Below are 13,186 nucleotides of genomic sequence, written 5' to 3' on the forward strand. Positions count from 1 at the left end.
GAAATTTTTAAATTTGTTTATTTAGATGAGTTGGAGAAATGTATTTTTATTTCCTATTTGTGATTAAGATTGGGAATTCTTCAAAAACTCCTTCGAGCCGTAGTCGAAACGGCGACCTAAGGATATCAGCTGAGACCTTTTACAGTCCTCCGCTCTACCAACTGAGCTATCGAAGGTTGCTGTGTCTTCTCAAGAACATCTGAGGAATGAATTAGCCACAAATATTTTTATTTCCTGTTATTGATTAAGATTGGGAATTCTCCAAAAAACTCCTTCGAGCCGGAGTCGAACCAGCGACCTAAGGATTTCAACAGAAACCTTCTACAGTCCTCCGCTCTACCAACTGAGCTATCGAAGGTTGCTGTGTCTCCTAAAGAACATCTGAGGAATGAATTAGCCACAAATCTTTTTATTTCCTATTTGTGATTAAGATTGGGAATTCTCCCAAAACTCATTCGAGCCGGATTTGAACCAGCGACCTAAAGATTTCAACAGAGACCTTGAGTTGGAGAAATTTATTTTTATTTCCTATTATTGATTAAGATTGGGAATTCTCCCAAAACTCTTTCAAGCCGGATTTGAAAGAGCGACCAAAGGATTTCAACTGAGACCTTCTACAGTACTCCGCTCTACCAAATGAGCTATCGAAGTTTGCTGTGTCTTCTCAAGAACATCTGAGGAATGAATTAGCCACAAATCTTTTTATTTCCTATTATTGATTAAGATTGGGAATTTTCCAAAAACTCCTTCGAGCCGGAGTCGAACCAGCGACCTAAGGATTTCAACAGAAACCTTCTACAGTCCTCCGCTCTACCAACTGAGCTATCGAAGGTTGCTGTGTCTCCTAAAGAACATCTGAGGAATGAATTAGCCACAAATCTTTTTATTTCCTATTTGTGATTAAGATTGGGAATTCTCCCAAAACTCATTCGAGCCGGATTTGAACCAGCGACCTAAAGATTTCAACAGAGACCTTGAGTTGGAGAAATTTATTTTTATTTCCTATTATTGATTAAGATTGGGAATTCTCCCAAAACTCTTTCAAGCCGGATTTGAAAGAGCGACCAAAGGATTTCAGCTGAGACCTTCTACAGTCCTCCGCTCTACCAACTGAGCTATCGAAGGTTGCCGTGTCTTCTCAAGAACATCTGAGGAATTAATTAGCCACAAATCTTTTTATTTCCTATTATTGATTAAGATTGGGAATTCTCCAAAAAACTCCTTCGAGCCGGAGTCGAACCAGCGACCTAAGGATTTCAACAAAGACGTTCTACAGTCCTCCGCTCTACCAACTGAGCTATCGAAGGTTGCTGTGTCTCCTGAAGAACATCTAAGGAATGAATTGGCCACAAATCTTTTTATTTCCTATTATTGATTAAGATTGGGAATTCTCGAAAAAACTCCTCAGAGCCGGATTTGAACCAGCGACCTAAGGATTTCAACCAATACCTTCTACAGTCCTCTGCTCTACCAACTGAGCTATCGAAGTTTGCTGTGTATTATCAAGAACATCTGAGGAATGGCGATAACAAAGTATAACTCGTCAACAAGCAACTGTGAAATTTTTAAATTTGTTTATTTAGATGAGTTGGAGAAATGTATTTTTATTTCCTATTTGTGATTAAGATTGGGAATTCTTCAAAAACTCCTTCGAGCCGTAGTCGAAACGGCGACCTAAGGATTTCAACAGAGACCTTCTACAGTCCTCCGCTCTACCAACTGAGCTATCGAAGGTTGCTGTGTCTCCTAAAGAACATCTGAGGAATGAATTAGCCACAAATCTTTTTATTTCCTATTTGTGATTAAGATTGGGAATTCTCCCAAAACTCATTCGAGCCGGATTTGAACCAGCGACCTAAAGATTTCAACAGAGACCTTGAGTTGGAGAAATTTATTTTTATTTCCTATTATTAAATTAAGATTGGGAATTCTCCAAAAACTCATTCGAGCCGGATTTGAACCAGCGACCTAAGGATTTCAACCAAGACCTTCTACAGTCCTCCGCTCTACCAACTGAGCTATCGAAGGTTGCTGTGTACTGTCAAGCACATCTGAGGAATGGAGATAACAAAGTATAACTCGTCAACAAGCAACTGTGAAATTTTTAAATTTGTATATTCAGATGAGTTGGAGAAATGTATTTTTATTTCCTATATGTGATTTAGTTTGGGAATTCTCCAAAAACTCATTCGAGCCGGAGTCGAACCAGCTGAGACCTTCTACAGTCCTCCGCTCTACCAACTGAGCTATCGAAGGTTTGCTATGTCTTCTCAAGAACATCTGAGGAATGAATTAGCCACAAATCTTTTTATTTCTTATTTGTGATTAAGATTGGGAATTCTCCCAAAACTCATTCGAGCCGGATTTGAACCAGCGACCTAAAGATTTCAACAGAGACCTTGAGTTGGAGAAATTTATTTTTATTTCCTATTATTAAATTAAGATTGGGAATTCTCCAAAAACTCATTCGAGCCGGATTTGAACCAGCGACCTAAGGATTTCAACCAAAACCTTCTACAGTCCTTCGCTCTACCAACTGAGCTATCGAAGGTTTGCTGTGTCTTCTCATGAACATCTGAGGAATGAATTAGCCACAAATCTTTTTATTTCATATTATTGATTAAGATTGGGAATTCTCCAAAAACTCCTTCGAGCCGGAGTTGAACCAGCGACTTAAGGATTTCAACCAATACCTTCTACAGTCCGCCGCTCTACCAACTAAGCTATCGAAGGTTGCTGTGTATTATCAAGAACATCTGAGGAATGGGGATAACAAAGTATAACTCGTCAACAAGCAACTGTGAAATTTTTAAATTTGCATATTTAGATGAGTTGGAGAAATTTATTTTTATTTCCTATTTGTGATTAAGATTGGGAATTCTCCAAACACTCCTCAGAGCCAGATTTGAACCAGCGATCTAAGGATATCAGTTGAGATATTCTACAGTCCTCTGCTCTACCAACTGAGCTATCGAAGGCTGCTGTCTCTTCTCAAGAACATCTGAGGAATGAATTAGCCACAAATCTTTTTATTTCCTATTATTGATTAAGATTGGGAATTCTCCAAAAAACTCCTTCAATCCGGAGTCGAACCAGCGACCTGAGGATTTCAACAGAGACCTTCTACAGTCCTCCGCTCTACCAACTGAGCTATCGAAGGTTGCTGTCTGTTCTCAAGAACATCTGAGGAATGAATTAGCCACAAATCTTTTTATTTCCTATTATTGATTAAGATTGGGAATTCTCCAAAAACTCCTTCGAGCCGGAGTTGAACCAGCAACCTTAGGATTTCAACCAATACCTTCTACAGTCCTCCGCTCTACCAACTGAGCTATCAAAGGTTGCTGTGTACTGTCAAGAACATCTGAGGAATGGGGATAACAAAGTATAACTCGTCAACAAGCATCTGAAATTTTTAAATTTGTATATTCAGATGAGTTGGAGAGATTTATTTTTATTTCCTATATGTGATTTAGTTTGGGAATTCTCCAAAAACTCGTTCGAGCCGGAGTCCAACCAGCGACCTAAGGATATCAGCTGAGACCTTCTACATTCCTCCGCTCTACCAACTGAGCTATCGAAGGTTGCTGTGTCTCCTAAAGAACATCTGAGGAATGAATAAGCCACAAATCTTTTTATTTCCTATTATTGATTAAGATTGGGAATTCTCCAAAAAACTCCTCAGAGATTTGAACCAGCATCCTTAGGATTTCAACGAGCATCCTTAGGATTTCAACGGAGACCTTCGACAGTCCTCCGCACTACCAACTGAGCTATCAAAGGTTGCTGTGTCTCCTAAAGAACATCTGAGGAATGAATTCGCCACAAATCTTTTTATTTCCTATTATTGATTAAGATTGGGAATTCTCCAAAAACTCCTTCGAGCCGGAGTTGAACCAGCAACCTTAGGATTTCAACCAATACCTTCTACAGTCCTCCGCTCTACCAACTGAGCTATCAAAGGTTGCTGTGTACTGTCAAGAACATCTGAGGAATGGGGATAACAAAGTATAACTCGTCAACAAGCAACTGTGAAATTTTTAAATTCGTATATTTAGATGAGTTTGAGAAATGTATTTTTATTTCCTATATGTGATTAAGTTTGGGAATTCTCCAAAAATTTCTTCGAGCTGGAATTGAACCAGCGACCTAAGGATATCAGCTGAGACCTTCTACAGTCCTCCGCTCTACCAACTGAGCTATCGAAGGTTGCTGTGTCTACTAAAGAACATCTGAGGAACGAATTAGCCACAAATCTTTTTATTTCCTATTATTGATTAAGATTGGGAATTCTCCAAAAAACTCCTCAGAGATTTGAACCAGCATCCTAAGGATTTCAACGGAGACTTTCTACAGTCCTCCGCACTACCAACTGAGCTATCGAAGGTTGCTGTGTCTCCTAAAGAACATCTGAGGAATGAATTCGCCACAAATCTTTTTATTTCCTATTATTTATTAAGATTGGGAATTTTCCAAAAACTCCTTCGAGCCGGAGTCGAACCAGCGACCTAAGGATTTCAACAGAGACCTTCTACAGTCCTCCGCTCTACCAACTGAGCTATCGAAGGTTGCTGTGTCTCCTAAAGAACATTTGAGGAATGAATTAGCCACAAATCTTTTTATTTCATATTTGTGATTAAGATTGGGAATTCTCCCAAAACTCATTCGAGCCGGATTTGAACCAGCGACCTAAAGATTTCAACAGAGACCTTGAGTTGGAGAAATTTATTTTTATTTCCTATTATTGATTAAGATTGGGAATTCTCCCAAAACTCTTTCAAGCCGGATTTGAAACAGCGACCAAAGGATTTCAACTGAGACCTTCTACAGTCCTCCGCTCTACAAACTGAGCTATCGAAGTTTGCTGTGTCTTCTCAAGAACATCTGAGGAATGAATTAGCCACAAATCTTTTTATTTCCTATTATTGATTAAGATTGGGAATTCTCCAAAAACTCCTTCGAGCCGGAGTCGAACCAGCGACCTAAAGATATCAGCTGAGACCTTCTACAGTCCTCCGCTCTACCAACTGAGCTATCGAAGGTTGCTGTGCCTTCTCAAGAACATCTGAGGAATGAATTAACCACAAATCTTTTTATTTCATATTATTGATTAAGATTGGGAATTCTCCAAAAACTCCTTCGAGCCGGATTTGAACCAACGACCTAAGGATTTTAACCGAGACCTTCTACACTGCTCCGCTCAACCAACTGAGCTACCCAAGGTTGCTGAGTCTTTTCAAGAACATCTGAGGAATGGGGATAACAAAGTATAACTCGTCAATGAGCAACTTTGACATTTTTAAATTTGTATATTTAGATGAGTTGGAGAAATGTATTTTTACTTCCTATTTGTGATTAAGATTGGGAATTCCTAAAAAACTCCTTCGAGCCGGATTTGAATCAATGACCTAAGGATTTTAACCGAGACCTTCTACAGTCCTCCGCTCTACCCAAGGTTGCTGAGTCTTCTCAAGAACATCTGAGGAATGAATTAGCCACAAATCTTTTTATTTCCTATTATTGATTAAGATTGGGAATTCTCCAAAAAACTCCTCAGTGATTTGAACCAGCATCCTAAGGATTTCAACAGAGACTTTCTACAGTCCTCCGCACTACCAACTGAGCTATCGAAGGTTGCTGTGTCTCCTAAAGAACATCTGAGGAATGAATTCGCCACAAATCTTTTTATTTCCTATTATTGATTAAGATTGGTAATTTTCCAAAAACTCCTTCGAGCCGGAGTCGAACCAGCGACCTAAAGATTTCAACACAGACCTTCTACAGTCCTCCGCTCTACCAACTGAGCTATCGAAGGTTGCTGTGTTTCCTAAAGAACATCTGAGGAATGAATTAGCCACAAATCTTTTTATTTCCTATTTGTGATTAAGATTGGGAATTCTCCCAAATTTCATTCGAGCCGGATTTGAACCAGCGACCTAAAGATTTCAACAGAGACCTTGAGTTGGAGAAATTTATTTTTATTTCCTATTATTGATTAAGATTGGAAATTCTCCAAAAACTCCTTCGAGCCGGATTTGAACCAGCGACCTAAGGATTTCAACCAAGACCTTCTACAGTCCTCCGCGCTGCCAATTGAGCTATCGAAGTTTGCTGTGTACTGTCAAGAGCATCTGAGGAATGGGGATAACAAAGTATAACTCGTCAACAAGCATCTGAAATTTTTAAATTTGTATATTAAGATGAGTTGGAGAGATTTATTTTTATTTCCTATATGTGATTTAGTTTGGGAATTCTCCAAAAACTCCTTCGAGCCGGAGTCGAACCAGCGACCTAAGGATATCAGCTGAGACCTTCTACAGTCCTCCGCTCTACCAACTGAGCTATCGAAGGTTGCTGTGTCTCCTAAAGAACATCTGAGGAATGAATTAGCCACAAATCTTTTTATTTCCTATTATTGATTAAGATTGGGAATTCTCCAAAAAACTCCTCAGAGATTTGAACCAGCATCCTTAGGATTTCAACGTAGACCTTCGACAGTCCTCCGCACTACCAACTAAGCTATCAAAGGTTGCTGTGTCTCCTAAAGAACATCTGAGGAATGAATTCGCCACAAATCTTTTTATTTCATATTATTGATTAAGATTGGGAATTCTCCAAAAACTCCTTCGAGCCGGAGTTGAACCAGCGACCTTAGGATTTCAACCAATACCTTCTACAGTCCTCCGCTCTACCAACTGAGCTATCGAAGGTTGCTGTGTATTACCAAGAACATCTGAGGAATGGGGATAACAAAGTATAACTCGTCAACAAGCAACTGTGAAATTTTTAAATTTGTATATTTAGATGAGTTGGAGAAATGTATTTTTATTTCCTATTTGTGATTGAGATTGGGAATTCTCCAAAACTCCTTCGAGACGGAGTCGAAACAGCGACCTAAGGGTTTCAGCTGAGACCTTCTACAGTTCTCCGCTCTACCAACTGAGCTATCGAAGGTTTGCTGTATCTTCTCAAGAACATCTGAGGAATGAATTAGCCACAAATCTTTTTATTTCTTAATATTGATTAAGATTGGGAATTCTCCAAAAAACTCCTCAGAGATTTGAACCAGCGACCTGAGGATTTCAACAGAGACTTTCTACAGTCCTCCGCGCTACCAACTGTGCTATCGAAGGTGGCTGTGTATTATCAAGAACATCTGAGGAATGGGGATAACAAAGTATAACTCGTTAACAAGCAACTGTGAAATTTTTAAATTTGTATATTTAGTTGAGTTGGAAAAATGTAATTTTATTTCCTATTTGTGATTAAGATTGGGAATTCTCCCAAAACTCTTTCAAGCCGGATTTGAAACAGCGACCAAAGGATTTCAACTGAGACCTTCTACAGTCCTCCGCTCTACCAACTGAGCTATCGAAGTTTGCTGTGTCTTCTCAAGAACATCTGAGGAATGAATTAGCCACAAATCTTTTTATTTCCTATTATTGATTAAGATTGGGAATTCTCCAAAAACTCCTTCGAGCCGGAGTCAAACCAGCGACCTAAAGATATCAGCTGAGACCTTCTACAGTCCACCGCTCTACCAACTGAGCTATCGAAGGTTGCTTCGCCTTCTCAAGAACATCTGAGGAATGAATTAACCACAAATCTTTTTATTTCGTATTATTGATTAAGATTGGGAATTCTCCAAAAACTCCTTCGAGCCGGATTTGAACCAACGACCTAAGGATTTTAACCGAGACCTTCTACACTGCTCCGCTCAACCAACTGAGCTACCGAAGGTTTCTGAGTCTTTTCAAGAACATCTGAGGAATGGGGATAACAAAGTATAACTCGTCAATGAGCAACTTTGACATTTTTAAATTTGTATATTTAGATGAGTTGGAGAAATGTATTTTTACTTCCTATTTGTGATTAAGATTGGGAATTCTTAAAAAACTCCTTCGAGCCGGATTTGAATCAATGACCTAAGGATTTTAACCGAGACCTTCTACAGTCCTCCGCTCTACCCAAGGTTGCTGAGTCTTCTCAAGAACATCTGAGGAATGAATTAGCCACAAATCTTTTTATTTCCTATTATTGATTAAGATTGGGAATTCTCCAAAAACTCCTTCGAGCCGGAGTTGAACCAGCGACTTAAGGATTTCAACCAAAACCTTCTACAGTCCTCTGCTCTACCAACTGAGCTATCGAAGGTTGCTGTGTCTTCTCAAGAACATCTGAGAAATTAATTAGCCAAAAATATTTTTATTTCATATAATTGATTAAGATTGGGAATTCTCCAAAAACTCTTTAAAGCCGGATTTGAAACAGCGACCGAAGGGTTTCAACTGAGACCTTCTACAGTCCTCTGCTCTACCAAATGAGCTATCGAAGGTTGCTGTGTCTTCTCAAGAACATCTGAGGAATGAATTAGCCACAAATCTTTTTATTTCCAATTATTGATTAAGATTGGGAATTCTCCAAAAACTCCTTCGAGCCGGAGTCGAACCTGCGACCTAAAGATATCAGCTGAGACCTTCTACAGTCCTCCGCTCTACCAACTGAGCTATCGAAGGTTGCTGTACCTTCTCAAGAACATCTGAGGAATTAATTAGCCACAAATCTTTTTATTTCCTATTGGTGATTAAGATTGGTAATTCTCCAAAAACTCCTTCGAGCTTATTTGAACCAGCATCCTAAGGATTTCAACGGAGACCTTCTACAGTCCTCCGCACTACCAACTGAGCTACCCAAGGTTGCTGAGTCTTCTCAAGAACATCTGAGGAATGGGGATAACAAAGTATAACTCGTCAATGAGCAACTTTGACATTTTTAAATTTGTATATTTAGATGAGTTGGAGAAATGTATTTTAATTTCCTATTTGTGATTAAGATTGGGAATTCTCCAAAAACTCCTTCGAGCCGAAGTCGAACCAGCGACCTAAGGATATCAGCTGAGACCTTCTACAGTCCTCCGCTCTACCAACTGAGCTATCGAAGGTTGCTGTGTCTCCTAAAGAACATCTGAGGAATGAATTCGCAACAAATCTTTTTATTTCCTATTATTGATTAAGATTGGGAATTCTCCCAAAAACTCCTCAGAGCCAGATTTGAACCAGTGAACTAAGGATATCAGTTGAGATATTCTACAGTCCTCTGCTCTACCAACTGAGCTATCGAAGGCTGCTGTGTTTTCTAAAGAACATCTGAGGAATTAATTAGCCACAAATCTTTTTATTTCCTATTGGTGATTAAGATTGGTAATTCTCCAAAAACTCCTTCGAGCTTATTTGAACCAGCATCCTAAGGATTTCGACGGAGACCTTCTACAGTCCTCCGCACTACCAACTGAGCTACCCAAGGTTGTTGAGTCTTCTCAAGAACATCTGAGGAATGAATTAGCCACAAATATTTGTATTTCCTATTATTGATTAAGATTGAGAATTCTCCAAAAACTCCTTCGAGCCGGAGTCGAACCAGCGACCTAAGGATATCAACTGAGACCTTCTACAGTCCTCCGCTCTACCAACTGAGCTATCGAAGGTTGCCTTGCCTTCTCAAGAACATCTGAGGAATTAATTAACCACAATTCTTTTTATTTCATATTATTGATTAAGATTGGGAATTCTCCCAAAACTCCTTCGAGCCGGAGTTGAACCAGCGACCTAAGGATTTCAACCAATACCTTCTACAGTGCTCCGCTCTACCAACTGAGCTATCGAAGGTTGCCTTGCCTTCTCAAGAACATCTGAGGAATTAATTAACCACCAATCTTTTTATTTCATATTATTGATTAAGATTGGGAATTCTCCAAAAACTCCTTCGAGCCGGAGTTGAACCAGCGACCTAAGGATTTCAACCGAAACCTTCTACAGTGCTCCGCTCTACCAACTGAGCTATCGAAGGTTGCTGTGTCTCCTAAAGAACATCTGAGGAATGAATTAGCCACAAATCTTTTTATTTCCTATTACTGATTAAGATTGGGATTTCTCCAAAAACTCCTTCAAGCCGGAGTTGAACCAGCGACCTAAGAATTTCAACCGAGACCTTCTACAGTCCTCTTCTCTACCAACTGAGCTATCGAAGGTTGCTGTATATTCTAAAGAATATCTGAGGAATAGGGATAACAAAGTATAAATCGTCAAACAGCAACTGTGAAATTTTTTAATTTGTATATTTAGATGAGTTAGAGAAATGTATTTTTATTTCCTATTATTGATTCAGATTGGGATTTCTCCAAAAGCTCCTTCAACCCGGATTTGAACCAGCGACCTAAGGATTTCAACCAGCGACCTAAGGATTTCAACAGAGACCTTCTGCAGTCCTCTGCTCTACCAACTGAGCTAGCGAAGGTTGCTCTGGCTTTTCAAGAACATCTGAGGAATGAATTGGCCACAAATCTTTTTATTTCCTATTATTGATTAAGATTGGTAATTCTCCAAAAACTCCTTCAAGCCGGAGTTGAACCAGCGACCTAAGAATTTCAACTAAAACCTTCTACAGTCCTCCGCTCTACCAACTGAGATATCGAAGGTTGCTGTGTATTCTCAAGAACATCTGAGGAATGGGAATAACAAAGTAAAAATCGTCAACAAGCAACTGTGACATTTTTAAATTTGTATATTTCGTTGAGTTGGAGAAATGTAATTTTATTTCCTATTTGTGATTAAGATTGGTAATTCTCCAAAAACTCCTTCAAGCCGGAGTTGAACCAGCGACCTAAGAATTTCAACTAAAACCTTCTACAGTCCTCCGCTCTACCTACTGAGCTATCGAAGGTTGCTGTGTGTTCTCAAGAACATCTGAGGAATGGGAATAACAAAGTATAAATCGTCAACAAGCAACTGTGACATTTTTAAATTTGTATATTTCGTTGAGTTGGAGAAATGTAATTTTATTTCCTATTTGTGATTAAAATTGGGAATTCTCCCAAAACTCCTTCAAGCCCGATTTGAACCAGCGACCTAAGGTTTTCAACTTAGACCTTCTACAGTCCTCCGCTTTACCAACCGAGCTATCGAAGGTTGCAATCTCTACTCAAGAACATCTGAGGAATTTCAATAACAAAGTATAAAACGCCAAAGAGCAACTGTGACATTTTTCAGCTATCGAAGGTTGGTTAACAGCTGAATGCGCTAACCTATTGCGCCACAGAGACACTGCAAGAAGAGATATTAACAGTTTTTGAATTCCAAGACATTAGCCAACAAGCTGAAATTAAAACCAAACGGAAATTCTGAAAAAGTGTAACACATCCCTGAGTGGGCTCAAACCACCATCCTTTTGGTTAACAGCCGAATACGCAGAGATATTTTACCAGAGAGACACTGCAAGTCGCGATATTTACAGTTTTTGTATTTCAAGACATAAGCCAACAAGCTGAGATTCAAACCAAAGGGAAATTCTGAAAAAGATCCCTGAGTGGGCTCGAACCACCAACAGTTCGGTTAAAAGCCGAAAGTGCTAAACTATTGAGCCACAGAGACACTACAAAAATAGATATTTACCGTTTTTGAATTTAAACATATGAGCCAAAAGGCGTTCAAAGTCAAATTCTGAAAAACTCTAACACTTCCCAGAGTCAGCTCAAACCACCAAACTTTTGGTTAACAGCCAAATGCGCTAACCTATTGCGCCACAGAGACACTGCAAGTGGCGATATTTACAGTTTTTTTTATTTCAGAACATAAGCCAACCTTAGAAACTCTTTTAAAAAAGTGCACCAGCACCAAGTCTAGCAGTTCCCTGCGTGGGCTGGAACCACTAACCTTTAGGTTAACAGGTGAATGTGCTCACCTATTGCGCCACGCTGACACTGCACGCAGTGATATTTACAGTTTTTGAATTTGGTTTATTTGGTTTGGTTTATGGTTTTATTGAACATGTAAACATAAAAAAAAACATTACAAGTTTAAAATACAAGTCGAAGTTAAAAAAAAGAAAAACAATAATAGGAAGAAAGAAAATAGTTAATATGTTCAAAAGGGGTAGGAGAAATTAAAAAACGTATCTAGTCCTACCCCTTATTCCTTTTATGTTGATAAATTGATAAGGTTAATGTATGTTACACCGAGACACTGCAAGTAGCGATATTTACAGTTTTTGAATTTTAACACATAAGCCAAAAAGCATTCAAATTCAAAGCGAAATTCTGAACCACTTCCCAGAGTGAGTTAAGAGCGGGTTAAGAGCCAAATGTGTTAACCTTTTGCGCCACAGACACCACCAGTAGCAATACCTAGTTTTTTTTCTTTGTTTCTTTTTTGAGAGCTCAGTATTGTTTATTCAGTAATTTTAACGATTTGACATGTCATCATCATTGCTCTTTTTTTAAAACATTTATATATTTTTTTATTTTGTATGTGCGTGAGTATGTGCATGTGCGTGTGTATGTGTGTACTCATTAGTTCACCTAAAACCTATTAAAAATCCCATACCTTTCAACTAACCCGAATACGTCAAAATCCAGCTATCGTCGTGAGGTTGTCAGGAGACCCGAGGAAGGATCAAAGAAAAGAAAGGAAAGTGAAATCCAGCACCGACCAGACATTACCTACTACCCTCCGGGTTACCAACCAGAGTCTTTCACCAACCCCAGAAACTAAATTCCAACAAATTAGAGAGACCTCAAGAGACCAAATGAGAGACTGAGGAAAGGAAGGAAGGACAGATGAAGCAGAGTGAGATCCACAGACATCAGCCTCCACTGATTCAACGACCAGAGGAAGAAGCAGATTGTGTTTGAATTTTGGTAGATGCTGGTGTAGTGGATCTGGCATGCAAGGAAACATCCACCAAAGAGGGGAGCCGTCGACCCCTGCCAGGACAGAGCAAGCGCAACGCTTCAGGGCCCCCCAGGCCACGGAAGCGCCAAGGGACAACCCCCGGGCCCCGCAGGGGCCACCGGCCGGAGAGCAACCCCAGGAGCCGGGAGAGCCCCCCCCACCACAACACGGCCCGCGCCCCCAACCCAACGCAGCAGGACGGGGCACTGCAGGCCCGCCAGGCACCCCACCGGTCCAAAGCCCCCGCTCTCCCCACGAACCCCCCGCCCCCCATCCACCCCAACACAGCCCCAGCCGCCCCCACGCCCCCAAATCCAAATGTCGGAGTCTGAGAGTCCCATTTTCTTCATCATATATTGAGTAATGTATGTTCTATGAATAATTTCATATTGGATAAGTTGTAAATTTGTGTGTTTTGTCATTTTAAATACGTTTTCACAAACTTGAATCCAAAAGTCATA

The 13,186-nt window shown here is 39.8% G+C and overlaps 17 non-coding genes across 17 annotated transcripts; all 17 read right to left on the reverse strand.

The window, feature by feature from the left end:
- Positions 1 to 88: 88 nt before the first annotated feature.
- trnay-gua (transfer RNA tyrosine (anticodon GUA)) lies at positions 89 to 176 on the reverse strand. Its single transcript is given in 2 exon segments — positions 89 to 124; positions 140 to 176. It is a non-coding gene; the product is annotated as a tRNA-Tyr (tRNA).
- A 94-nt stretch (positions 177 to 270) lies between these two features.
- Positions 271 to 358, reverse strand: trnay-gua (transfer RNA tyrosine (anticodon GUA)). The gene is given in 2 exon segments: positions 271 to 306; positions 322 to 358. It is a non-coding gene; the product is annotated as a tRNA-Tyr (tRNA).
- A 386-nt stretch (positions 359 to 744) lies between these two features.
- On the reverse strand, positions 745 to 832 carry trnay-gua (transfer RNA tyrosine (anticodon GUA)). Its single transcript is given in 2 exon segments — positions 745 to 780; positions 796 to 832. It is a non-coding gene; the product is annotated as a tRNA-Tyr (tRNA).
- A 387-nt stretch (positions 833 to 1,219) lies between these two features.
- trnay-gua (transfer RNA tyrosine (anticodon GUA)) lies at positions 1,220 to 1,307 on the reverse strand. The gene is given in 2 exon segments: positions 1,220 to 1,255; positions 1,271 to 1,307. It is a non-coding gene; the product is annotated as a tRNA-Tyr (tRNA).
- Positions 1,308 to 1,646: 339 nt separating this feature from the next.
- trnay-gua (transfer RNA tyrosine (anticodon GUA)) lies at positions 1,647 to 1,734 on the reverse strand. The gene is given in 2 exon segments: positions 1,647 to 1,682; positions 1,698 to 1,734. It is a non-coding gene; the product is annotated as a tRNA-Tyr (tRNA).
- Positions 1,735 to 1,940: 206 nt separating this feature from the next.
- On the reverse strand, positions 1,941 to 2,028 carry trnay-gua (transfer RNA tyrosine (anticodon GUA)). The gene is given in 2 exon segments: positions 1,941 to 1,976; positions 1,992 to 2,028. It is a non-coding gene; the product is annotated as a tRNA-Tyr (tRNA).
- Positions 2,029 to 2,463: 435 nt separating this feature from the next.
- Positions 2,464 to 2,551, reverse strand: trnay-gua (transfer RNA tyrosine (anticodon GUA)). The gene is given in 2 exon segments: positions 2,464 to 2,499; positions 2,515 to 2,551. It is a non-coding gene; the product is annotated as a tRNA-Tyr (tRNA).
- Positions 2,552 to 4,121: 1,570 nt separating this feature from the next.
- On the reverse strand, positions 4,122 to 4,209 carry trnay-gua (transfer RNA tyrosine (anticodon GUA)). The gene is given in 2 exon segments: positions 4,122 to 4,157; positions 4,173 to 4,209. It is a non-coding gene; the product is annotated as a tRNA-Tyr (tRNA).
- A 271-nt stretch (positions 4,210 to 4,480) lies between these two features.
- On the reverse strand, positions 4,481 to 4,568 carry trnay-gua (transfer RNA tyrosine (anticodon GUA)). Its single transcript is given in 2 exon segments — positions 4,481 to 4,516; positions 4,532 to 4,568. It is a non-coding gene; the product is annotated as a tRNA-Tyr (tRNA).
- A 386-nt stretch (positions 4,569 to 4,954) lies between these two features.
- On the reverse strand, positions 4,955 to 5,042 carry trnay-gua (transfer RNA tyrosine (anticodon GUA)). Its single transcript is given in 2 exon segments — positions 4,955 to 4,990; positions 5,006 to 5,042. It is a non-coding gene; the product is annotated as a tRNA-Tyr (tRNA).
- A 685-nt stretch (positions 5,043 to 5,727) lies between these two features.
- On the reverse strand, positions 5,728 to 5,815 carry trnay-gua (transfer RNA tyrosine (anticodon GUA)). Its single transcript is given in 2 exon segments — positions 5,728 to 5,763; positions 5,779 to 5,815. It is a non-coding gene; the product is annotated as a tRNA-Tyr (tRNA).
- A 448-nt stretch (positions 5,816 to 6,263) lies between these two features.
- Positions 6,264 to 6,351, reverse strand: trnay-gua (transfer RNA tyrosine (anticodon GUA)). Its single transcript is given in 2 exon segments — positions 6,264 to 6,299; positions 6,315 to 6,351. It is a non-coding gene; the product is annotated as a tRNA-Tyr (tRNA).
- A 271-nt stretch (positions 6,352 to 6,622) lies between these two features.
- Positions 6,623 to 6,710, reverse strand: trnay-gua (transfer RNA tyrosine (anticodon GUA)). The gene is given in 2 exon segments: positions 6,623 to 6,658; positions 6,674 to 6,710. It is a non-coding gene; the product is annotated as a tRNA-Tyr (tRNA).
- A 1,356-nt stretch (positions 6,711 to 8,066) lies between these two features.
- On the reverse strand, positions 8,067 to 8,154 carry trnay-gua (transfer RNA tyrosine (anticodon GUA)). Its single transcript is given in 2 exon segments — positions 8,067 to 8,102; positions 8,118 to 8,154. It is a non-coding gene; the product is annotated as a tRNA-Tyr (tRNA).
- A 699-nt stretch (positions 8,155 to 8,853) lies between these two features.
- On the reverse strand, positions 8,854 to 8,941 carry trnay-gua (transfer RNA tyrosine (anticodon GUA)). The gene is given in 2 exon segments: positions 8,854 to 8,889; positions 8,905 to 8,941. It is a non-coding gene; the product is annotated as a tRNA-Tyr (tRNA).
- A 455-nt stretch (positions 8,942 to 9,396) lies between these two features.
- Positions 9,397 to 9,484, reverse strand: trnay-gua (transfer RNA tyrosine (anticodon GUA)). The gene is given in 2 exon segments: positions 9,397 to 9,432; positions 9,448 to 9,484. It is a non-coding gene; the product is annotated as a tRNA-Tyr (tRNA).
- A 700-nt stretch (positions 9,485 to 10,184) lies between these two features.
- trnac-gca (transfer RNA cysteine (anticodon GCA)) lies at positions 10,185 to 10,293 on the reverse strand. The gene is made up of 2 exons: positions 10,257 to 10,293; positions 10,185 to 10,220 (listed from the first exon to the last, which is right to left on the reverse strand). It is a non-coding gene; the product is annotated as a tRNA-Cys (tRNA).
- Positions 10,294 to 13,186: the final 2,893 nt, after the last annotated feature.

Source organism: Leptonotus elevatus, chromosome 1, assembly GCF_054856555.1.
Source record: "Leptonotus elevatus isolate MCC_2025b chromosome 1, RoL_Lele_1.0, whole genome shotgun sequence".
Lineage (NCBI taxonomy): Eukaryota > Metazoa > Chordata > Actinopteri > Syngnathiformes > Syngnathidae > Leptonotus > Leptonotus elevatus.